The following is a 24,199-nucleotide window of genomic DNA, read 5'->3' as shown; positions in this document are numbered from 1 at the left end:
AATGTTTTATACTTAATTCTGGCATTTAAATGTACAAAACAAATAAAATTTAAAGGGGCATCTTTAAAAAAGCATCTAAGAAGTTGATTTCTTGATTTTGTTTGAGAATCTGACATGAGATGCAGTTTGACAATGTTACACTTGGGTCTACACAGGGACATTCAATATTTCTGTTTTAAAACATGATTTCTAATGCTAATGAAAACAAGAACTGCCTTTTTCTCTTTCCCAAAGAAGGAGTAGAATTAGAACTTTTGCAGAACTGGTTGTTACACTGTTAAGCATCCTCTGGGGGAAATAAATGTGTAGATTTATGATTATTCAAAATTGTCGGGGGTATGGCTGCTTTGTTGGAGGTAGTGACCAGAATCCAGGGGGTCTCCTTTAATGGGAGATTCCTGTTCGATAGCACAAATGTTTTTTTTTTAATGTTTAGTTTCAAGTGTGTGTGGCTGCTGTTAAAAGAAAAGAAGAGTAAGAGTGCAGTAGCACCTTACAGACTTACAACATTTCTGGCAGGGGTTGAGTTTTCATGAGTCACAGCTCACTTCTTCAGTTTTTTGCTATACCTGTGGAACTTCGGGAAAGATTGCCAGATGAACCACAATTAACAAATTTAACCTGCCTGTATGGCAATCCCAGCCCCCCATATTTATTAATGTGAGTAACTTAACTCCCCCCCCTTAAACGGCATTCCACAGAAAGTGTAAGGAGAGGGTGTCACAATGAAAAGGTGCCATAGAATAGAAAAAAATGGTTTGCGTTACAGGATTATGATTTTTATAGAAACTGAACAAGAGTAATTTTGAAACTGTGGTTTATAGCTAACCACACATTTCCAAATGCTAAAGGGAACTTCTGTTTCTGGGAGAGGGATTGTTGATTCCCACCCATTCCTCTGTCTACTGCAGATGCTCCTTTTTGCCATATATGCTGTTCCTCAGGGTCTGCAAACCCCCAAGGAACAAATGGGGCAGGTGAGCAAGCGGATCCAGGTTATTGCAGTGAAGGGGGAAATGGGAAAGTCACGCTCTGCAGGGTCTGTTCTATGAGTGGGTCTTGTTTGATACCAGCCAGTGTTTCAGAATTCAAAATGCTGTGCCTGCAATCATCATGAATATCTATCTATCTCATGGTGAATTGAAAGGCCTTTCTAATAACTCAGTAAAGTGGTTGTCTTTAAATAGACCATTCAGTACAATTTGCTTGTCAGGGGGGAGGGACATTAAATGTTTTAAGATAAGAATGTATTCTATATAAAATATTGTCGAAGGCTTTCACGGTCAGAGTTCATTGGTTCTCGTAGGTTATCCGGGCTGTGTAACCGTGGTCTTGGTATTTTCTTTCCTGACGTTTCGCCAGCAGCTGTGGCCGGCATCTTCAGAGGAGTAACATACCAAGACCACGGTTACACAGCCCAGATAACCTACGAGAACCAATATTCTATATAAATATAGAAAATCAATATATCAATAGTTGTCTTCACCCTTGGAGTCTGATGGGTAAACAAAACTGGGCTTGTATAGTTATCAATATTCTGGTTTCTACTATATCCCTTCAATTTTTAAAATGTGTATGTTCTTATCAAATGCATGCACATTATCAGTGGTAATAGCACTCAAGTGTGCTTGAGTAGCATCAAGGAAGTGCTGTTAAGTTTAGAGGCTGAAATCCAAAGAGCTGTTTGGGCTTGTATGGGGTTGATTCTGTGAAACCTTATGCCCACGGCCTAGCGCAAAGCTTCACAATCTGTTCGCCTTGTAGCCCAGGAGCCTACAGTTGAAGACAGAGGGAAGCAAATCCTAAATCCCTTTGAGACTAGTTTTATTTTATTATGATGATTATTTTGGCTAGATTCCCTCTTAGTTGAAAAACAAAACACAAGCATTCTTGAAACAACAAAGTGCAATGTGTTACACACTACAGTGAATATAAGATTTATCTGAAAATGCATTGCCTTTTGAAATATGTCCACAATTCCAGATTAAATCCCTTCATTTTACGTATGCCACAGTTCCACAGTTCTTGAACAAAACAGTTCCACAGTTCTTGAACAAAGTCATGTTGTTTTCCATCTTAATAAACCTCTATGGTTTTGAAGAAAATGAATAGATTTTCTTTGCGTTCTTTCTGAGGCTTGGGCAAATACATTAATTATGGAAGAAAGGAAAGAACAACAACATGAATCTTCAGGTTGCTTCATGATCCCCAGCAAAGACCTTCAGAGAAGTAAAAAAAGTTACTCATGAGCAAGGAGTGCAGAAACATCCCCCCCCAAACCTCTATGCAACTTTGATTGATTGGCTGACCTTCCACACTGGTGACAGATGGGAAAAGGGTCTCCCATTGCTTCGTCTGTTTTACAGATTGGAAGGATGCAGCAGTGAGCAGACTCCTCTTCCCGGTCAACAGTGCCATGGGAGGCTTTAGGGGACAGCTTAACATAGAAGCTCTACTTAGTCACTCTTATTTTAGGCTAAGGGTGTGAAGTTGCCAGTTCTTTGGGGTTGTTTGAAGCAGATGCCCTCTTCAGGTTTGTATGTATTTCCCTCCATAGCAGGCTTTGGACAAAACTATGCACAAGTAATGAATTTCAAACTGATGTTACTGCCATGCCTTTGTATCTTGGCTGGAGGATTTAGGGTGTCTAGCTTTTTCTGTATAAGTTATCCGTAGTACTAAGGGCTTCTTTCCAGGATGAACATTTTCTGTTTATATGTAAGAAAAAGCATTACACCATCACTTGTATGTGCATACATGTGTATAGTAAATACCTGTAATGTTACACGCATGCTGCTTTGTTGTACAGACTGAAGAGATCTGCCCTACACTTTTTGTAGGGCATGGTACTGGGTGGTGTCCTGTAGGTGTTTGCTTATGAGGCAACTGATCAATCTTTTTCTGCAGTGCCTTGGAATATTCAAGTCAACCTGCAAAATGATAGGTACGTGAAATTGATCCTCAGAGTATTCAAGAACAGCTGAAAAGAAGCATTTTCTAGATTTGGTGGTAAAGAATTGGCATAGGGGTTGCCCAGTAAATCCTTAAAAAAAAACTGCTCCTGTTTGCACGTTTGCTCTTCTGCCCATATAATGCTTGTTATTGTGTATATATGTAAATAAACAGATTATTACAAATATATTGTATGATTGTGCTGTTCTCTTATCCAAAGGAAGTTTGTAGTAAAGCTGGTCTACAAAATTTAGGCTAATCCAGTCTCATCAAGTCTCAGAAGGTAAGCATGGTTGGCCCTGGTTAGTACTTGGACAGGAGACCACAAGGAAGTCCAGGGTTGCTATGCAGAGGCAGGCAATGGCAATCCACCTCTGTTCGTCTCTTGCCCTACGGGGTCGCCAAACGTCTGCTTCAACTTGATGGCACTTTATGCCAAAGGATCACTAAACCTGTGTTCATTGCTGTATTGGTGGGGCTGCAAAAAGGGGGAAGGTGTCTATATGTAGTAAATTGTGTTTTGTGGGGCATGATATACAGCAAGTGGGTTTTTAGATTAATAGGTCAAGTTATACAGGGCTGCTTTCCAGGTTACCTAGCTGTTCTTGTTCAGGGGAAAGGGTGTGTGAGAAACCATGTAAGATAGGATATGCTGACAAAATGAGATGTTTGGATATGCAAAACCAGTTTCCTGGCTGTGGCAAAGACCACTTGTGGGTGATGACTCATAGGGGGAATAGCTGTGTAAGCAATCCATGAGCAAAGAATACGCAAATGGCATGATGACTCATGAATACTTTAAACGCTATTTCAAACACAGTTTACAGTGCTTCATAAAGGTGACCTCCAAAAGAAATGTAACATTATTGGAACTGGAAATATGGCAACAAAGGGCTTTCCCCATGTATTGTACTTTTATCTAACCATGACAATTGCAAAGTGGTTACATGCTCAAGAGACTGGAGGATGAATCTTGGGTAGTAGGACCAAGAAAGCCCTCGCAAGACCCTGCTGGTTAGTCATTACTGGCCATATGATATTACTTGGTCTGATACACTCCCAATCACATTTGGTTATAATGTCTGTCATCATGCCTCAAATGTGCTGGGGATTCCTGTCCCCTAACTTGATCAGGTGTTCTTCTCTTGAATACTTTGGTGATACATGCATCTATCTCAACTGTAAAGGAATTCACACTTCATCTATTTTCATACATTGATGTTCCTAAAGAGAAATTTGCTTGTGAATATTATTAAAAGCTGATGCATCAGGATCATGACTGCAGTCTAGTTACAGTTCATTGTGATTGTAAAAGCAGTTGGACTTAAGTTAGCTGGGACTAACTAGTTACGACTTTATCTCAGTTAATCTGATTTCAGTTAGATTGGGGCCACTGTATTGAAATAGTTGCCAGTTTAGGAGAATTCTTTAAAACAACAACAACAATCAGGTGTTTGGCAGCTTTGGAGTACCAGGATTAAACCAGAGGTCACACTTCCTAGCGAATGAGTTCACAGAATAAAACTTGCCTGCTGCGTAGTAGGAAATGCAGCAGCTGCCTTGTGGTTGATGCTGCTGAACAATTCGGAGTATGGAAACCTTTTGTGATGAGCCGTTCCAGCAGCTGTCTTGCCTTGTGCCCTGAATGACAGTTTTGCTATATATAATAAGTTGTTTGATTGTATAACAGCAAAAGTAAGCTAAAAGACAGCTAAAGTGGTGGTGGTGGGCTGTGAGGTACACTTGCGTTTCACAGATTTACTCAAGTGTGTGCAACATCTGATATTGCATCTAGTGAGAACAGTTTATTGATTATTAACTACTGTAAAGAGTGCTGTTTAGGAGCCTTTATGTCTAAACTCTCTAATGTTATTTTAATTTCAGCATAATATATCCCAGTGACATGTATGTTACTGCGCTGCTCAAGAAACTTTGAAGCCTTTTTTTCCAGCCTAAAGAGCCTTTCTTTGACAAGTTTAGGGTTGCCAGCTCTGGGTTGGGAAATACCTGGACGTTTTGGGAGTGGAACCTGGGGAGGGCAGGGTTTGAAGAGAGTAGGGACTTTAGTGGGGTCTAATGCCATAGGATCCACCTTCCAAAGCAGCCATTTTCTCCAGGTGAACTGATCTTTATCGGCTGGAGATCAGTTGTAATCCCAGGAGATCTCCAGCTAGTCCCTCGAGGTTGGCAACCCTTGACAAGTTTGCTGTTGGAAAAAGCCATTTTTGTCAGAGTTAGGCTGATTAGGCTGGAGGCAGGTTTCAGATTTTGCTGAGTAGACTGAAAGTGTACAAGATGGTGATAACTTAATATCCAATCCACACATAATAGTGCAGAAAGAGCACAAGTTACTTGGCAGGTGAGTCAACCTTGTTAAAGATAGTTTTCTGTAGTGATCTTCCCTGTGCTGGTAGTATGTAGGTACTGTTGCTTTAAGGCTAGACCAAGGAGTCCTCTAGCACAAGTAAGATCAAATCATATGACTAGAACCTGGGAAGAAGCTCTTTCCAGATTGCTGGAGCATCTGTTGCATTTCTTGGTTGTTTTATACTGTATTGCTAATTTTTTTTTTACAGTCATCCTGTCTTGGTTCCTTTTAGGTAAGAAATATTATGCATATGCTTTTAAAATCTAGTTTGATGAACACGTCTGCAGTGCAGGAGCAAGAAAACATACCACTTTCATTGAATGATGGGCTAAAATGACAAAGGCATGTCCAAACTGGATTTTGCTACTTTAAAAAAAAGTTATTGTTGCTTCATAATTCCAAAAAGCAATTTTGATACATTGCGAGAACAGAATATTCTAATAAACTCTTTAAACATTGTGAAGCATCCTCCCCCATGTCTTGCAATGTGTTCCTTATTTTGGAGCTACCCAGCTAGCTGCCCTTGAAGTTATGTTACTTAAGTTCTATTGCTTATTTATTTATTTTATTTTATTAATTCATTTATTTTCTCCCCAATGGGGACCCGAAGCAGCTTGGTGCAGTGGTTAGGAACGGCAGATTCTAATCTGGAAAACTGAGTTTGATTCCCCAGTCCTCTACATGAAGCCAGCTGAATGACCTTGGGCTAATCACAGTTCTCTTAGAGCTCTCTCACTGCACCAACCTCACAAGGTGTCTGTTGTGGGGAGAGGAAGGAGATTGTAAGCCGATTTGATTCTCCTTAAAAAGGTAGAGAAAGTCGCCATATAAAAACCAACTCTTCTTCTCCATTTTACCCTCGCAACAACCCTGTAAAGTTACCTAGGCTTAGAGGGTGTGACTGGCCCAAGCTTCCATGGCACGAGTGGGGATTTGAACCTGGGTCTCCCAGATACTAGGCTGACACTTTTAACCACTACACCACATTGACTCTCAGTGCTTATTGCTTAACACAGTGTGAAATAGGGACCTTTATCTGTTGCACAACCACATTCTGCATGGCTTTCACTCCAAGGCAATGGATGTCTAGTAGTAAATCACGTTATCTCAGGTAATTGTTGCAATTTTGCAATATTGAAGGAAACCCTGAAGACTGCTTGATAAATAAAAAATGTATTGCCCATAAATAGAAATATGTGTACAGACCTGAAAGGGGAAATTTGAAAAGGTTAATGGTTAACTCTTGTCAATGTATAAAATTCATAACTGTCATCCAAGGGGTGGCCAAGGAAGATATTACAGAAAAGAACAAATACTTCATCGTTTGTGTGCTGTGATCTTGGGGAGATCTGTTGCCACTCTATGCAATGGTACTATCTGAGATTAAAACATTTTAATTTTAACAAAATTGCAGTATTAAATAATGTTAGTTTGGCAATCTATTGTAGATGGAGACAGTAATAAACTTGCAGTTTGTCAGAAAATTCCTATATTTTATTGGACAACCTGTTTAAACGCTGATTGATCCAATTAGGCAAAATAATAGCATCCAAAATGCTGAAATTACAGATGGTAGGTTACTTCTCAAGTACTGCAAGCAGAGTTCTGCTCTTGGAGTGGATTTTTCTGTGATGTCTGAGAACTGACTCCTTTGGAGTGGGAAATCCTTGGAAATAGTGTGGAATGTGTAGGGTTAAAGGGGAACTGGCACAAATAATTTCTCCCCTCCTGCTTACATGCGTGGGCCTCTGGACTTTGGCGAATGAAGAAATCTTTTTTAAAAATTCAAGCCACCAGCACCTGGAAAAATATGCAAGTGTTAGTATTTCCTTCTGTACAGGAAAATTAGACTCTCCCTTATAGTCTGTTCTCTCATGGTTTCTTAAAGGTCCTCTAGATCCTAACCTGTGTTAAGTGCAGTCAAGTCACTTCCAACTCATCGCAACCCTATGAATCAATGTCCTCCAAAACGTCCTATCCTTAACAGCCTTGCTCAGATCTTGCAAATTGAGGGCCATGGCTTCCTTTATCGAGTCAATCCATCTCTTGCTGGGTCTTCCTCTTTTCCTGCTGCCTTCAACTTTTCCTAGAATGGTTGTCTTTTCCAGTGACTTTTGTCTTCTCATAATGTGACCAAAGTACGACAGCCTCCGTTTAGTCATTTTAGCTTCTAGGGTCAGTTCAGGCTTGATTTGATCTAGAACCCACTGATTTGGTTTTTGGTTTTTTTTGGCAGTCCACGGTATCAGTGATACTTTTTTCAAACACCACATTTCAAAGGAATCTACTTTCTTCCTAACAGCTTTCTTCATTGTCCAGTTTTCACACCCATACATGGTTGCCAGTGACACATCCTTTCAATTAAGAATCCTTTCAATTAGCTCCTTCATGGCTGCCCTTCCCAGTCTCAATCTCCTGATTTCTTGGCTGCAGTCTTCCTTTTGGTTGATGATGGAGCCAAGGAATACAAAGTCTTGAACAGTTTCAAGTTCCTCATTGAGAACCTGAAAGTTGAGTAATTCTCCTATAGACATTACTTTTGTCTTCTTGATGTTCAGCTGCAGTCCTGCTTTGGCACTTTCTCCTTTAACTTACAGCAGTAGTCATTTCAAGTCTTTGCTATTTTCTGCCAGTAATGTAGTATCACTGGCATATCTCAAATTGTTAATGTTCCTCCCCCCCAACTTTCACTACACCTTCATCTAAATCTAATCCAGTTTTCCTAATTGTATGTTCTGCATACAGATTGAAGAGATAGGGAGATAAAATACATCCTTGTCTAACACCTTCGCCAACTGGAAACCATTCTGTTTCTCCATAGTCTGCCCTAACTCTGGCCTCTTGTCCAGAGTACAGGTTGCGCATCAAAACAATCTAACACTGGCTCTCATGACTAGCCTGAGATGTAACTAGTCAATCTCAGAATATGAGGATGGCTGCTGGTAAAAAACTTGCTTTTTAACTGTATGTTTCAGTGTTGTCACCGCTAGACATGGAATTTGGGTCTTTGATTTTATTTCATTTCCTCTCCTTTGAGTTTTAAACTGCTAAACCCAAATAAATATCATATTAACACCTTTTCCTGCCTTGAAGTGATGTGTAGAGTATAATAACGTGGAGATTATTCTGCCCCACAAATTGTTGTTATTCCTATCTAAGCTAGTGGCGGACCTGCAAGGACTAGGGAGGGGGTCTCATTTCCCCCTGTATCCTTCTCACACTTTTTCCTCTTTCACTTCCCTGACAGCCCTCATAGTCATTCCCCCTTTCCTGCTTCCTTTTCTCCTTCCCACCTACTAGGCAACCTATTTTTACCTGCCTCTTGTGTTCAGCTTTCCCTCCCCAACAACGTCTCCCTGAGAAAAGTCTGGCTGAGGTACACAACAGCCACCACTGCAGGACTGAGCCAAGTTGCATGGTATCCACCTCAGAACTGATGCCAGTACTGGGTGTGGTGTAGGGTTGCCAACTTCCAGGTAGCGGCTGGAGATCTGCTATTACAACTGATCTCCAGCCGACAGAGATCAGTTCACCTGGAGAAAATGGCCGCTTTGGCAATTAGAATCTATGGCATTGAAGTCCCTCCCCAAACCCTGCCCCCTTCAGTCTCCGCCCCCAAAACCTCCTGCCGGTGGTGAAGAGGGACCTGGCAACCTTACTGTGGTGGGTGCTACCAAAGCCAGGCCTGGTAGCACAGTGGCTACTGCTGGGCCTGCTTCCTTCTTTCCTTCCCACCTACCAGCCAACCAGTTGCATGGTGGCTGGTACTGGGCTAGGCTAGGCTGAGTTTCACAGTGGCCAAGTTGTATGGGTAGTCAGATTCCAGTAGTCGCCACTGGGCTTGTTCCCAGCATGTCTTCCTCCTGTCTTCATGCACTTGTGGCATGCTGGTTGTATACTGGACATTCTGCCCTCTGCATTTTTCCTTTTCTGCAGACCATACATCTGTGGCTGGCTGCAGCCATGGCTTAGGGTGTTGGAAGGGGGCAACTGTCTCTCAGCAACTTCCTGAAGTTTTTCAATGTCCCATTGTCATGCACTTGGCCCTTGATCACTTGTGCATTTTTAAAAATCACCATTACTTCCCCTTCTGAAGTTCCTTTTAACCCATGGTCTCTGGGGAAAATCTTTTTCTAAAATGCCACTAATAGACTGTCCTGGCAGCTGTTCCTGTAGCTTCCAAATTCACAAGCATCTGCTTTCTCATGCAACCACCTTATGTATGCCTCAGCAGATTCCACTGGTTTCTGGTTCCATTGGTGAAGGCAGGCCCTCTCATGCATACGGTTCTTCTTGAGTACAAAATATTTGTTGGTTTTTCTCTGGGGTTAAGAGAGAATAATTGTTGCCCTCTACATCAGCTACACAAATATCTGTTCTGTGTGCAGGCCCATGACTTTAATTAGGCGGCACACTTGTATTTCCACTTCTGCACTAAGTTCACAGCAGCAAGAGAAATTCTGTTTCCGGACACATCATTGTTCAGACCTACTAAAATCAAAGACCTCCACTGGGGAAGACTTTGCTTGTTAGGTGTTGTTTTTCTTTCCTTTTTCTTTTTGAGCTAGACAAGGACCCTACTGCCCCACCTGAGCATTCCTGACTTCTGACATCATGTTTAACATTAGCGACTCTTTATTAGTAAACTCAGAAGACCTTTTAGAATGAGCCCTGCTTGCACACTTTTTCAGTGTTCCTCTAGGATTGTTAGCACAAGTCCAACTGGAAGTGATGTCAGCATATTGACGGGGATGCACTAGCACTCCGGCAAAACTCTAGGGGTTAACCATAAAGCTTTGCCCAAATGCTAGTGTCCCCAGAGATGAGTGACGCCACGTCTAGTCACATGGAAAGTGATGGCATCGCATCAGGATACAGGCCTTCTCTCCCCCCCCCCATTTTCTCCTTTTTTTCTTCCACTGCCCAACAGAACAGTGGCATGAACACCCTTCTGCAGGAGGGGGATCCCTCACTTCCAGTGAGAAGCTGGGAAGCTTCCCCTTTCCACTTCCAGATAAGAGACATTTACCATCATCAGAGGAAGGGGCCTTTCTGTCTTTTCTATTGCTGCCCAATGAGCCCCTTGAAATTTTGCTTTGGGAGTCCCTCTTTGCCACCGATGGGAGGTTTTGGGGGCGGAGCCTGAGGAGGGCAGGGTTTGGGGAGGGGAGGGACTTCAATGCTATAGAGTCCAGTTGCCAAAGTGGCCATTTTCTCCAGGTGATCTGCTCTCTATCGGCTGGAGATCAGTTGTAATAGCAGGAGATCTCCAGCTACTACCTGGAAGTTGGCAACCCTAACTCTCAGGCACAGCGTGGCGGGCAGTGGCAGTCTGCAGTAAAATACCCCCCCCAAAAAAAGCAGTGTAACTGTTGTTATTCCATCAGAACAGCAATCTTGGATCCAACCCAAGGAATTTGACTCCTCCATGTTCTTAAAGATCATATTTCACTACAGAGACAAATGTGTCTGCAGCGTAAAGGTAAGAAATCTCTGGCTTAACGAGCAGTTATGTCTGGTGAAAGATGCACTTCAATGGATGCAGGAACATGTCTCTGCGCTTGTATAGCGGTACTAAGCTGGGTCCTCCACTTAATTAGCTGGATGTGTGTTTTGATGTGGATGTTGCTGTATATGACTAGAGTTGCATCAGGGCCACTACATAACCCTCTACATGGTCACAAAATCAGTTTGACCCTGCAGTTCAATCAATCAATCAAATTTATTCATGCTGTGATCACAGACCTTAACAGTTGATAAAACTCCCCTGCAGTTAATAAAACTCCCCCAATCTCTACCCTGGTGCAATATTCGATTTAATTGAAGATTAATCTTTGTAAAAAAAACAAAAAGCATGGCACAATAGTATGATTAATATAATACAGTTTTTAAAGACAAGCAATCTCAGTTCAAAATTGCACAATTGAACTCCCCGCCCCTACCTCTTGAATCAAGCAGAAATATTAAATGCATCTGTCAGCTGCTAAATGCATGGCTTGAGTGGTCTAAAATGCGATAAGAGGACCCAGGGTTGATGGGTTTCAAGGTAAACTTTCTTTTTGGTGCAATGCAAGTGCCTGGTACGTGTTGACGGGGACACTTTCTGCATGCCACAGCGCTAAGCAAGCATGAATTCTGCCGTTGCTATGCATGAGATGGCAGACAGCCCGACACGAAGCTGACTAGCTTCTTCCCAGGCATAGTGCTGATGCTGTCTTTCCCCTCGAGTGGGAAGTTCTGCACCTGGTCTTGTCCATTGACTCTCATAAAAAAAAAAAAAAAAACAGGCAGTCATGTCTGGTCTGTGCAGTAATTTGGGTAAAACTGAACAAAAAGACGTCCTGGTTCGTTGGAGTGAAGTGGGATGGTTGAGTTCAGCAAAGGGGAGGGGTTGTGGCTCAGTGGTAGAGCATCTGCTTGGCATGCAGAAGGTCCCAGGTTCAATCTTCAGTTCAAGGGACTAGGCAGGTGGGTGATGTGAAAGACCCCTGCCTGAGACCCTGGAGAGCCACTGACGGTCTGAGTAGACAATACTGACTTTGATGGACCAAGGGTCAGATTCAGTATAAGGCGGCTTCATGTGTTCATGTGTTCAAAGTGGCACCTGCATCGTCACGTTTATGACAGCCTGGTATGTTTTTGACTTAAGTTGAACCAATAGCAGCCATGGCAGGTGCAAGGTTGTTACGACATGCAGTGTCATTTTGAAACTGTGAGAAGACAGAGATAAACGAGCCGTCGGAGGAAAGGATGCCTCTTACTACCACGGGAGGCAGAGGAAACAGAAAAACCGCGCATAAGCCCAATTTGTTGATGCTTTTGGAAACATGGAAGGGAAACCAGCTGTGCAACAAGAAAAGTTTACTTCCACTTTTGCGAGTTGCAAAAGAACAAACCAAGCACATTATTTTACAACAGAGTGGATTAAGAGCTGAGTTTTTGATCTATCATGTTACTCCGTCAGATTCTTTAGCAATAAACTATGCAGCCTTATTCAGCTGTTTACTTCTTGTTGCATCAATATTAAATGAGGAGCAGGAATTATGGCTGAGCAAGGGTTATAGAATATATCCCATAGGATCAAAGCTTCAGCGGATGTTTATAGTACTGCCTTACTTAACTGAATTGCTTAAGGAAAGTGTGAGGCATTTCTATCATCAAGCATTTGGGTCTGTGTGAGAGATAGAGAAAGGAAGACCCGAAGCGGTTGGCAGGGGGTGACCGTGGGGAAACGTCCTTGCATAAAAGTCCTTTGTTTCCCATGACATATGTAATAATGTCAATTTGGCTTTCTCTTGCTATTTTCATGAATGTGCAATCTGAGGATTCTGAAAACATTTTAATAATAGCATTATGCTATGTTCTGGAAAAGTACCTTTCCGTACGTCTATCCTTTTTATTGGGAATGCCTGAGTTCTAGTACTGTGCGAGGAGGTCAGAAAAAACCTCTATCCACTTGAATTAATCAAAGTTATAAAACTCTCAGATGCCCTTGTCGTTTCTAAACTGAAAAAGTGGTAAACATTCAGCTTTTCTTTGTCGGCAAAATACTCCAACCCACTTCCCCTTTCTGCAATACAAGCAGGCTGTCTTTGCTGCCTTGATTCACGAATGCTTTGTTGTATGGTATGTATAGGTTCCTTGCAGAGGGGAAGGCATTGGCCGTTGCAGACACTCTCTGCACCTGATTCCCGCAAGCTAAATGACACATGGATAAAGACTGTTTCCTTTCTGTTTGTATCCAAGTTGCTAACTACTGAGCACGAGGCCAGAACAATGTCCCCATGTGAATCTCTGTACCACATATTTTCTTTCTCGGTTTCTTTTTCTTATTGCCTTTCTCAGTTTGTACTAAACTGCCAGACTGAGAACTCAAAAGGTCCAGTGCAGACAAAATGAATCTAGATTATTTTAAGCACTTAAAGCAGTTTGAATTGGAAAAAAAAAAAGTTATAACACGAAGACCTAGGAACTGGATTCCACTTAGGGTTGCCAACCTCTAGGTAGTAGCTGAAGATCTCCTGCTATTACAACTGATTTCCAGCCGACAGAAATCATTCACCTGGAGAAAATGACCACTTTGGCAATTGGGCTCTATGGCATTGAAGTCCCTCCCCTCCCCAAACCCCGCCCTCCTCAGGCTCCAAAAACCTCCCACTGGTGGTGAAGAGGGACCTGGCATCCCTAACTCCACTGGATAAGTTGTTTCATCAGACTCCCTAGAATTTAAGAATCAATAATAAGGGATTCAAAGATCTTTGGGAGCCTGATGAAGCCATGAGGCTCTTCAGAAGGAAATATTTGCACATTTAAAATACAAAGTTCCTTGATCTCAGTGATCTGATTGTACAAGTATTTCTTTCTGCAGCATCATAGATCGAGGAAGTAAATCTTCAGAGGACTGGAGGCAGCATTTCTTCTCCTCTTGTATAGATTCTTCTCCTGTCAGCCTGCAGCCTCTGACACCGGAGCCTATGTATTAAATAGAAATCCATCCCCTATCCATCTATTTTAATCTCGGTATCCAACCTGTACCACAGTCCCTGATAATTAATAAAAGCAAATTCCGTAATGTTTGCAATGTGAGCAAAGTATATTACCGCAGTATAGTAATAGTAGGAAGAATAGCTAAATTTTAACAGTCATCGTTTTACTATTTTTATCTAAACTTTAAGACCATAAGGTGTTATTTGCTTCTAAAAGTACCCTGATCTACGGAAACATTCTGTGGCTATATTTTCAGTGCTTTATAGTAAAGGAAATATGAGGACAGGTTGAAGGTTCCAGGGAGATCTGACCTAGAGCAGAGGTGAAGTAAGAAAGAAGGAAACTGCAAAGTTAAGACCTCTTTAAAAATATGAACTAATAGCTAAACTATCCAGCTTGCTGAAAGGAAGATAGTTAGATGAATTCCAAAAGAAATGGAAGCTTTATTATGACTATACATATCTGAATGTGTAACCTAAGAAATATATATTTCAAAGTAGAGGATAGAAGAGGTTAGAAGATCAGGAAATAATAGGGGGTAGCAGGTAGTAAAAAGTGCTGAAATAAATTATATCTAAGCCAAAGCAGGGAGGATAAGCATAACTAATAGTAATATTAGATATTGTTTATAACACTATAATATAAAGACTTGGTTAATCAGGGTTTGTTTTATTTAATCGACTGCTTGATGGTATGCCAATAAAGGTATTGAAATTTGAATTTGACTTGGTTAATCAGAAGACTGGAATAGTTAAAAAGCAGGATGTTTATATAACACTTGTGTAACAGAGCAGTCAATCATTTAGTTACGGTAAATCAATTGCATGGTCTATATGAGTATGTTAGTAAAGGTAGTCAATTATCGATTTCCCTGATGGAACGACAAGAGTGTATGCATGTGTATGTGTTTGTAATTCTTAAAAATCTTTAATAAAAATCTTTTTAAAATATGAACAAATAACCACACATAATTACAATAGGTACATATATTCATGTGACAAACACAAAAATCCAAATGTGTGTATCAAATATATCTTTGTGTGTGGCTATTTGTTCATATTTCATGAGAGGTGTTAACTTTGTAGTTCCTTCTGAAGTCTTCTTTCTTTCTTTCTTTCTTTCTTTCTTTCTTTCTTTCTTTCTTTCTTTCTTTCTTTCTTTCTTTCTTTCTTTCTTTCTTTCTTTCTTTCTTTCTTTCTTTCTTTCTTTCGTCCGTATTGGACCTCTCTTCCCCTTTTCTGTTTTTAGAGCAGAGCTGGCCAATTCATTAAGCCGAGGGGCCACACGCAGGGAAGGAGGAAAATGCCTGTGTAAAGCTTGGCACCATGTTATACTTCCCTTTGCAGGGATTGCCTTTCCCACCTCCTTTTGCACCAAACTGTCAGACTTGAGAATACAGAGAGAAATTCTGTGCAAGTATGCTTGAAAGACGCTAGCAGTACAATGACCTTTCCTGTCAAGTTGTTTGATTTTGGTGCTCTGGTATGACAAAACTGCAACAATGCCAACTTGGTTGACAAAAAAAAAAATCTGCAACCCCCCCTCCAATGCGTTTTGAATGTTTTCTCTAGGGGAAAATTTGCTTCACAAATACATAAGGCAATTGGATCTCCTCATCCATTTGATAAGATGACAATCGCCTATTCTGTTTCAAGGTCCGTCCTGAGCTGTTACACTTTATATCAGTATATGGTGAGGAACTGTATCTTGCTGAGTGAAGGTAGGAAAGCATCCCATCCCTTCAAAACCTGAGTTTATTATTACTGAGGGGGGCGGGGTTTGGGGAAGGGAGGGACTTCAATACCATAGAGTCCAATTGCCAAAGCGGCCATTTTCTCCAGGTGAACTGATCTCTGTCGGCTGGAGATCAGTTGTAGTAGCAGATCTCCAGCTAGTACCTGGAAGTTGGCAACACTAGGGTACGGCCTACATAACTGAATGTACCTTATATTTTTGTTCATATTCTATTCATGAAGGAATGTGATGAAAGGAAGGAAAAAAGGTAAAGATTCCCCTGCTTAAGAGTTCTTTGCTGCTTGTCTCTGCAGAAACCGGCCTGTTTGGATTCTCAGACTCTATATTAAGACAACATCAGTAGTCAATAGGGCAGCATGACATCAGTGCTGGCTTTAAAGTGACCTTCTTCTTTACATTGTAAAAAACACTATGGTGTTCATGCTTTGGGTAGGTAGGGGAGATGGGGTCATGGTACTAGATTTTTTTTTATTAAAAAAAAGCTTTACCTGTAAGCTTTTCAGTAGGGCTTAACAAAATTATAAGGCTGCTGTTCTACCTATGTTATCCATTCTGCTGCCACTGCATTGCAAGTTTCTTTCCTGCATGCAAGTTCCTTTCACATATCTTTCAGTTCCTGGCAAGAGCTGGAAAAATGGCCCCATGTAGACAATTCTGACAGAAAGAAATTGTAGTTGACAGAAAATGCTACCAGGGGAGTAAAGCTGATATTTCTGTTGCTGCACTGGCAAACTTGGCATTCTTTTTGGTAGCAATTTAAAAGAAAAGAAAAAAATCTACCCAGAAATATAGCAGTGTGTTCCTGAATTCACACAAAAGGGCCATTTTCTCCAGGTGAACTGATCTCTATCAGCGGGAGAACTCCAGATAGTACCTGGAAGTTGGCAACCCTACCTTCAATATTCAATGAGAAGCCTTGTTGGGCAAAAGCCCTACCTGGACCCACCCACTTCCTAAAAACACTTGGCAGGCACCAGAAAAGGTGCCGGCGGGTGCCATGGTGGGGACCCCTGCCCTAGAGTTTTCAATGATACCTAGAAAGGTATGACATTACTTACTGATTTCCCCCAGAAATAATGTCATGCTGTCACTGATAACATATAAACTGGAGCACATTTAGGTAGAGAAATTGATTAATTAGGGCAAGGGGGAGTGTACCAAAATGTTCAGAAATATTTTAAATTCAGTCTTCCTTATATCCCCAGAACTCACCTTGCCAACAGGTTTCCTGCTGGACCTAGGAGTAGGAGAAATTTGAAACCAAACATATGAAGTCATAGAGATTATCCATGTCTTAAATATGGAAACTGCATCCCTCATTCAAAAGATGTTATGAAGTTACCATAAACACATGTTTGCACTCTATCTTGGTGGATCATTCTGCATCTGTCTTAACTCATCGTAAAGTGCTGCGGCGTCACTGAAGTTTGTGTCTCATCATCTTAAATTAAGCCTGTCTTCCAGAACATCATTTAAAGTTGAGGTCTGCCTAGTTAGGCATGATATCTTCAGTAATAATCAGTTATTATTTAAAATAAACCAAGAAGAGCTTAAGTGTGATTTGATCACTGAGTTTTGAATATATAAAAGGCCAGTTGTATCCAAAGCATGATATAACAGTGCAATCTTATGCAGTGTTATTCCAGATCTAGTCTAACTCCATCGTGATCCATGGATTTATAGGATTACACTGTCAGTCTCTTATACCCCTACTGCTGGGGGAGGCTGAGGCATACCTATGTCAGGTTTGTAAGTTCTCTGGCTGTTTTCAGCTTATGCTTTTAGTTACTGTGCTACATGTTTAAAAAGGTGAAGGCCCCGGCTGACTTTTATCATAGGGAATATAGAATACAAATCCTGTTGGTGCTGCCTGAAAGTAAATATTACAGTCACTTACCCAAACCCAAGGCCATATCTAAAACTTCTATCGGTGTTCTGAGTGTCTGATGTCTCCTCACTATGAATTCATGCATGCTATGGATTCATCTTTTGTTGGAAACTGTTCTCCTTCACTCTGTACCCAAGCCCTTGCTCATGAGCATATGGGCAGCAGTGACAGCAACATTATGTGGTCTCCATAGAGTTGCCAATCTCCAGGTGGAGGCTGGAGATCTTCTGTCATTAGAATTGATCTCCAGACTACATAGGGATGCCAGCCTCCAGGTAGGACCTGGGGAATCCCCTTGGAATTAAAGCTCTTCTCCAGACTACAGAGATCAGTTTCCCTGGAGAAAATGGATGTTTTGGAGGGTAGACTCTATGGCATTGTACCCCACTGAGGTCCCTGTACTCCCAAGTCTCCATCCCTAAATCTCCAGGAGTTTCTCAACCTGGATCTGGCAACCTTCCCCCTCCCCCAATTCCCCATAGGTGGCCAGGGGGGACCTGGCAACCATAAGACTACATCAACGGCTTACTTTTTTTAATGTATTTAAAACATTTATTCTACTTCTCCTGGAAAAAATGGCTGCTTTGGAAGGTGGACTGTATGGCGTTATACCCTACTGAGGTCCCTACCCTCCCTAAACCCCACTGTCCTGGGCTCCACTTTCAAATCTCCAGGTATTTCCGAACCCAGAGTTGGCAATCTTAGGACTCCATGCTCCAAGTTCCATGGGCAGAGCCCTCTGGTTTTGGTTTCTTTTAAATGAAAGAGCAATGGTGACATGTTACCCCCACCCCCGGTCATGTGTTCTGCTTGCAAATATGTAAGTACAGCTCAGGTGAAATTAAAGAGGCACTCCTACAAAGTACCCGGGACTGGTATGCCGGATCAGAGAAAGAGAGAGACAGTGTGTGCATCCTGAGGTTCTTCACCACCAGCTGACTCTCAGCTTATTGTCCGCGGATGCGTAAATAATGAGAGCCGACACCAGAGCTGGGATAATAAAAGGGCCAACTTTATTTAATCATTCAATAGGGATCTGCAGCGCACAAAACCAAAACATCCCCAATAACTGACTGCAGTGCGGGCCATTGTGGGGATGCTGAAGAGTCAGGCCTCCTCTTGCTTTTGCATCCCCGCTCTAAGGGCGAGACCCACCCTGGCTCTGAACTCCGAGCCGTCACATGTGGTACGGCTCCCGCTCTTCCTTGCCAAGCCTTTTTAGTGCTCGAGGGAGGTGTGCCGCGTCCAATCCACCCTAGCCGCGAGGTCTATAGGTAAAGGATAGCGGCACCCCTCAAGGAGTTCCTGTCCCAGGTCCCTGCCAGGCACCGAGGCCCCAGTCCTGGTTTGAGGGTTACTCCTTCATCTTCCCAAGTGATGCCTCAGGGTGCTCAACGGAGTTGTAAAATGAACCATGAAGCCACCTTTCTCCCGCACTGCTCCCGCCACGGGGGGCGGATCAGCCCAGTGCTTGGTCCGCCCCCAGCCCCCACTTGCCCTCTAGGCTGCCAGGAGGCCCCGCTGCAGATCCCTCAAGAAGATGTCATAGCCTGCATCTGAAAGATGGACCCCATCAGGTCTGTATAGGTGTGGAAAGCAATGCTTGATTTCCGGATGCGCAATATGCAAGCCATCCCCCGAGACTACTGCACGCCGTATTTCACCATTCACCTTTGCCCGAGCCCTTTCCAGGTGCCCTGGGGCCAATGCGCCCTTCCAGACCCGTCTCTGGAGCATGTCTGACCAAACCAACCGTACGCCGGGCACCAGGGCCCTCAGGTGCTCAAAATCCGCCAGGGCTTGCAAAACAATAGACTTTCCAGGCCACTTTCCCATGTCATTCTCGCCCAAGTGGATGACGATTACTTGAGGTGGGTGAGACGCCTTCAGGTGATCGTGGAGGGTTGGCAATAACTGTTCCCACTGCATGCCCCTTCTGCCCAGCCATGCAATCAGCATCGTTTCGCTTAAACCCAGCTGCGTGCCGAAACCCCCTGTGGCTGCCCTGCGGCTAGCCCAAAAGATAATGCTGTGGCCACAGATGAGGACCCGCCTCCTCCTGCGCTGGCAGCCTGTAAAGACAAAATGTCAGTGTGCCAGCAAAGAGGATCCCTGCCCCGGGCCCACTCCTTGTAGCTGTGCCACCGCGACCAAAGGCCTGACATAAGACCTGAAGGCTGCTGATCGCCACCTGCCAACTGCCTTAACCATTTCATCCCCATGTCCCAGAGTGGCCGCTGTGGAGGCCGCCCCAATGCGAAATGAGTGAGTACCAAAAAGGTGAGGGGGGGCTCCCAGGCTGGCTAAAACTCTCTTCACCACCGCCCAGAACTGGTACCTAGTAAGTGGCTTGCCATCGGCATGCTGGAAAAAAGGCCCAGATCCATGTCCCCGTGTTGCAACATAGCTCTGCACGGCTTGCACGGGGCAAATGGCCACTGATGCACAGGGGTACAATTGAAATACCTCTCCCTTACCCTTCTGATCAGTCTTAGATGCTCGGAGTGTGACCGCCAAACCCGTGGCCGTTACAGAAACATCCCGCATATGCAGTGCCCTGCCTGATTGATCCCACTTGGACCGCACTAACATTTCACTAATCCGCAGGGCCCCAAAGAAGGCCAGGAGGGCAGTTGCACGATACAGTTTGACCTCGAAAGCTGAGGCGCAGTGCGCTTCTAGGGCCAGCGACAGGCCTGCTAGCAACTCAGGGGACACAGGGGCCCTGGCATCTGGCTTCCTTGGCTTTTCTCTGGCCCACCCCTCTAGCATCCTCCGCACCCTAAAGTCGCCTGTCGTGTCTGCCTTCCCGGCTGCCTTTGCGTAGAATGCCAAAGCTGACAGGCGGCCCGATATAGTGGAAACCGTGTACCCTGTGTCGTGCAGCTGGACGCAGTACTGCATGAGGTGGTCCACCGGTATAGGCCAAGCCAGCTGCAGCCGCTCCTTCCCCCTAAACTCCTCAAAAGCCCGGAAACTCCTGGCATAGCCATTCCGAGTACGCGGAGCCAAAGAGTTGTTTATGGCACGCCAGGCCTCACCCCTCCAAGACTCCACAGTGCCACGGGCATCTCCTCTGGTGATTCCTGGGCTAGAGGGGCCAGGCTCCTGAAGCGCTCTATCTGAAAACGGGATAGTGCATCAGCGCAGTTATTTGTTATTCCAGGAACATGGCGAGCTGAAAAGAGGATGTTATATTTGAGGCACTGTAGTACAAAAGCCCGCACCAAGGACATGACTCTAGGGGAGTGGGAGGACAGTGTGTTAACGATGTGGACCACAGCCTGATTGTCACACCAGAAATGCACTGAATGATTGGCTAGAGCCTCCGGCCAGATGTGAACTGCCACAACCATTGGGAAAAATTCTAGGAAAGTGAGGTCCCGTATTATGTCACTGGCCTTCCATTCTGCTGGCCACCGCTCGGCACACCACCTGCCCCGGAAGTAAACGCCAAACCCATGGGCCCCAGCTGCATCAGAGTGCACCTGAAGTTCTGCCTCGAGCAAAAGGTCTTCCCTCCAGAAAGATACCCCATTGTAACTTTCCAAAAAACGGGCCCACATGCAAAGGTCCTGCCGCATGGCAGAAGTGACCCGTATCCTGTGGTGGGCGGCCCGCACGCCGGCCATGGCCCGGCAGAGGCGACGCACAAAGGCACGCCCCGGCGTGACTACCCTGCATGCAAAATTCAAATGTCCCACCAAGGATTGGAGCTCATGCAGCGTGACTTTCCTTGCCCTCATAGCACTAAGCACGAGGCCCCGTAGCTCAGCAAGCTTTTGGACTGGCAGCCTCGAAAGCTGGCCCACGGTATCCAGTTCAATACCTAGATAGGTCAGTTTGGTGGATGGGCCCTCAGTCTTTTCGTGGGCCAGGGGCACTCCCAGCTCCTGGCACAATGTATGAAATCGCTGCATGAGCTCCAAACACCTATGCGCCTCTGGGGGGCCTGCAAAAAGGAAGTCATCTAGATAATGTGTTACACCTGATAGACCAGAAAGCACCCTAACTGCCCACTCAAGCATGGAGCTGAATTTCTCAAATGCCGCACATGATATGGAACAGCCCATAGGCAATGCCTTGTCAAAATAGAATTTGCCTTGAAATGAGAAACCTAGGAGATCGAAGTCAAGTGGATGGACGGGGAGGAGGCGGAATGCAGACTTAATGTCGCACTTCCCCAACAGTGCACCCTCTCCAAAATTGCGTATCAAACGCACTGCATTATCAAAGGATGAATATTTGACCGAACAAAGCTCCTGGGGAATGGCATCATTCACCGATCCGCCCTTTGGGAATGATAGATGATGTATCAGCCTAAACTCCCCAGGAGCCTTCTTTGGGACTATACCCAGTGGTGAAATATGCAGGTTTTTTAGGGGCAAGTCACTGAACGGGCCTGCTACTCTGCCTTCCTTGACTTCCTTATCAATTTTTGTTTTAACTACACCCTCTATCCCAGTTAATGACTTCAGGTTCCTGGCCATGCTATGAACCCTAGGGCCCACTGCTGGGATCCGAAAACCATATGTAAAACCATCAAGCAAATACCGTGCGTCTAAGTCCTTCGGGTAGGCAGGTAAAAGGCGCCGGAGTTCGGGAACTTTAATTGGACTGGGCGCCTTTTGAAGCAGCACCTGTGGCAGTTCCCCCACCTCCTTTCTGACCCCAGCCCCGGTCCCCTCGACCCCGCCTATGGGGTCGGCCCTTGGGGCAGGAAGTGACGGGGTGGGGTTCCCTACAGATGGGGCATTCGTGTCTGTATCTGCAGGGGCGATGATCACAGCGGCCGGTGGAACTGAAATCCCAGCAAAGCAAGCGGGGTTGAACCGCCTGGCCCCCCAGGGGCCTAGAGCTTGGAGCGCGATCGATGAGGTGTCCACTGTGGGACCTCTCACCCTGCACAGCCCTTGCAGGCATCATGCACTGCATCCACAATTCACCCTGTGGGACATCCCAAGCAAGTGCCGGGTTACGAGCCGCTCGCAGTCTGAAATTCTCATCGTATTGGAGCCAAGCCTGGCCCATGAACTCGCTATAAGCATGATTAATGATGTCCAGATACTTGACCAAGGCCAAGGCCCTGGATGGCTGTTCACGCACAATCACCCCCTGATAGATAAGGTAACCTACCAACCAGTTGGGCCAAGTGCGGTCCACTTTCTTCCTTCGCCACTTATCGTCATCTCTAAGCCCTTCCTTGTCTCTCCCTTTTGGCTCCTCATCCCCATTCAGGAGTGAAAACATATCCACATATTCCCCTCTAAGTATTTTGTCTGTGAGGGCCTGGGGAAGGTGGGATCCCAAAGGAAGCCCCATCTCCCCATGTGCCATCAACTGAGATTGAGGGCCCTGGCCAAGCGTAGCTGCAGCAGTAGGCTGCCCAGCCACTGTAGCGGGCCCTGTGGCTCCCCCGTCCAGCGTCCCCCGGGGGCAAGTGGCCTGCTGTCCTTGCCAAACCTGATTGACCACTGACATTGGATCCTGGGCAGTGGCAGCAGGCTGACGAGAAGGCTGCCGCCCCCGCCCAGAGAGCTGCGTGGGCCCCAAGGCAGGCAGTTCTTCATTTGACTGGTAAGGGGGTGGCAAGTCCATTGCCTGCTCATTAACTAAAGACTCCCCAGTAGATGTTGTGGCCTGTGACTGTGTGTGCACTGGGGACTCACCTGATTCCGGGAGCCTGGGTGGAGAGCAGCTCTCCCTTGTTGGTGCAGGGGCAGACTCACTGCCCTCCCTGGGTTCACTGGCATTCCCCTGCTCCAGCGTATCCATACGCCCTGCAATCTCATCCATACGTCCTGCAATCACGGACACAATCTGGTAAATGGATTCCAAATCATGAGCCCCCTGTGGTGAGGCCCCACCCTGAGCAGGCGGCCTCCCCTGCCCCACGATTCCTTGCACCCCACCCACTGCTTGAAAAGCACCGCCCCGCTTCCCTTTCCGGGCGGTCGTGCTCCTGGCTTGGATGAGCCGGGCCACGTGGCCAGCAGCCTGCCCCTCCAGCACTTTTTGAGTAGGTTTTCGTGCCCTTTTAGATCTTATGGCCTGTGAGGGCTGTGTGCCCTTCCTTGATCCCATGGCTGGTAAAGGCCAGAGGTTGAGGGGGCAGAGAAGGAATGCAGGGGCTTCCGATTCAGAAACGTGCGCGAAGCAGGAGGCAGATGCTGCAGCCGAGAAAAGTTTCTGTTCTAAAACGTGCGTGAGCGAGAAACAAAAGCTAAGCCACCAGCCCCTTAACAATGGGGGCAGTAGGACCCTGCTGCCGGGCAGCCCGTCCTGAACCCGGCTTCCTAAACAGGACAAAGGATATGACCCTTAAAAGCAGAGGAAACAAAAGGAGCGAAGCAGCGAGCGCACTTGGCAGGAGACGAAAGAGGACTTGGAGAGGCGGACAGCGGGAGATGCTGATACCCTCCGTGCACAAGCAGATGCTTGCCACCCCCTTGGGAGGACTGTACAACACGGATGCCGCCCCCCTGCCTTTCTCCCTCGCTCGGATACTTAGCCACGTGTCCGGGTGTGAGTTCCTCTGTTCCTCCGACTGCCTGTCTGCTCCGTCCGCTTCCAAAGAGGGAGGAAATTTCCACCCCGGCGCTCTTAAGCCCTTTCCCCCAGGCCCGCCCTCTTCCCCACGTCAGGCAAAGATGCAAGAGGACTGGCTCTCTTTTTGCGCCCGCAGACAAAATGCGCCCCTCCCCTCAATTCTTTGAATGCGGGGAGGGGGCGGTCTTCTGTTTGCCTCT

This window comes from Euleptes europaea, chromosome 15 (assembly GCF_029931775.1).
Source record: "Euleptes europaea isolate rEulEur1 chromosome 15, rEulEur1.hap1, whole genome shotgun sequence".
Taxonomy (NCBI): domain Eukaryota; kingdom Metazoa; phylum Chordata; class Lepidosauria; order Squamata; family Sphaerodactylidae; genus Euleptes; species Euleptes europaea.
The sequence above is the reverse complement of the archived record's forward strand: the minus strand, read 5'-3'. Positions refer to the sequence as shown.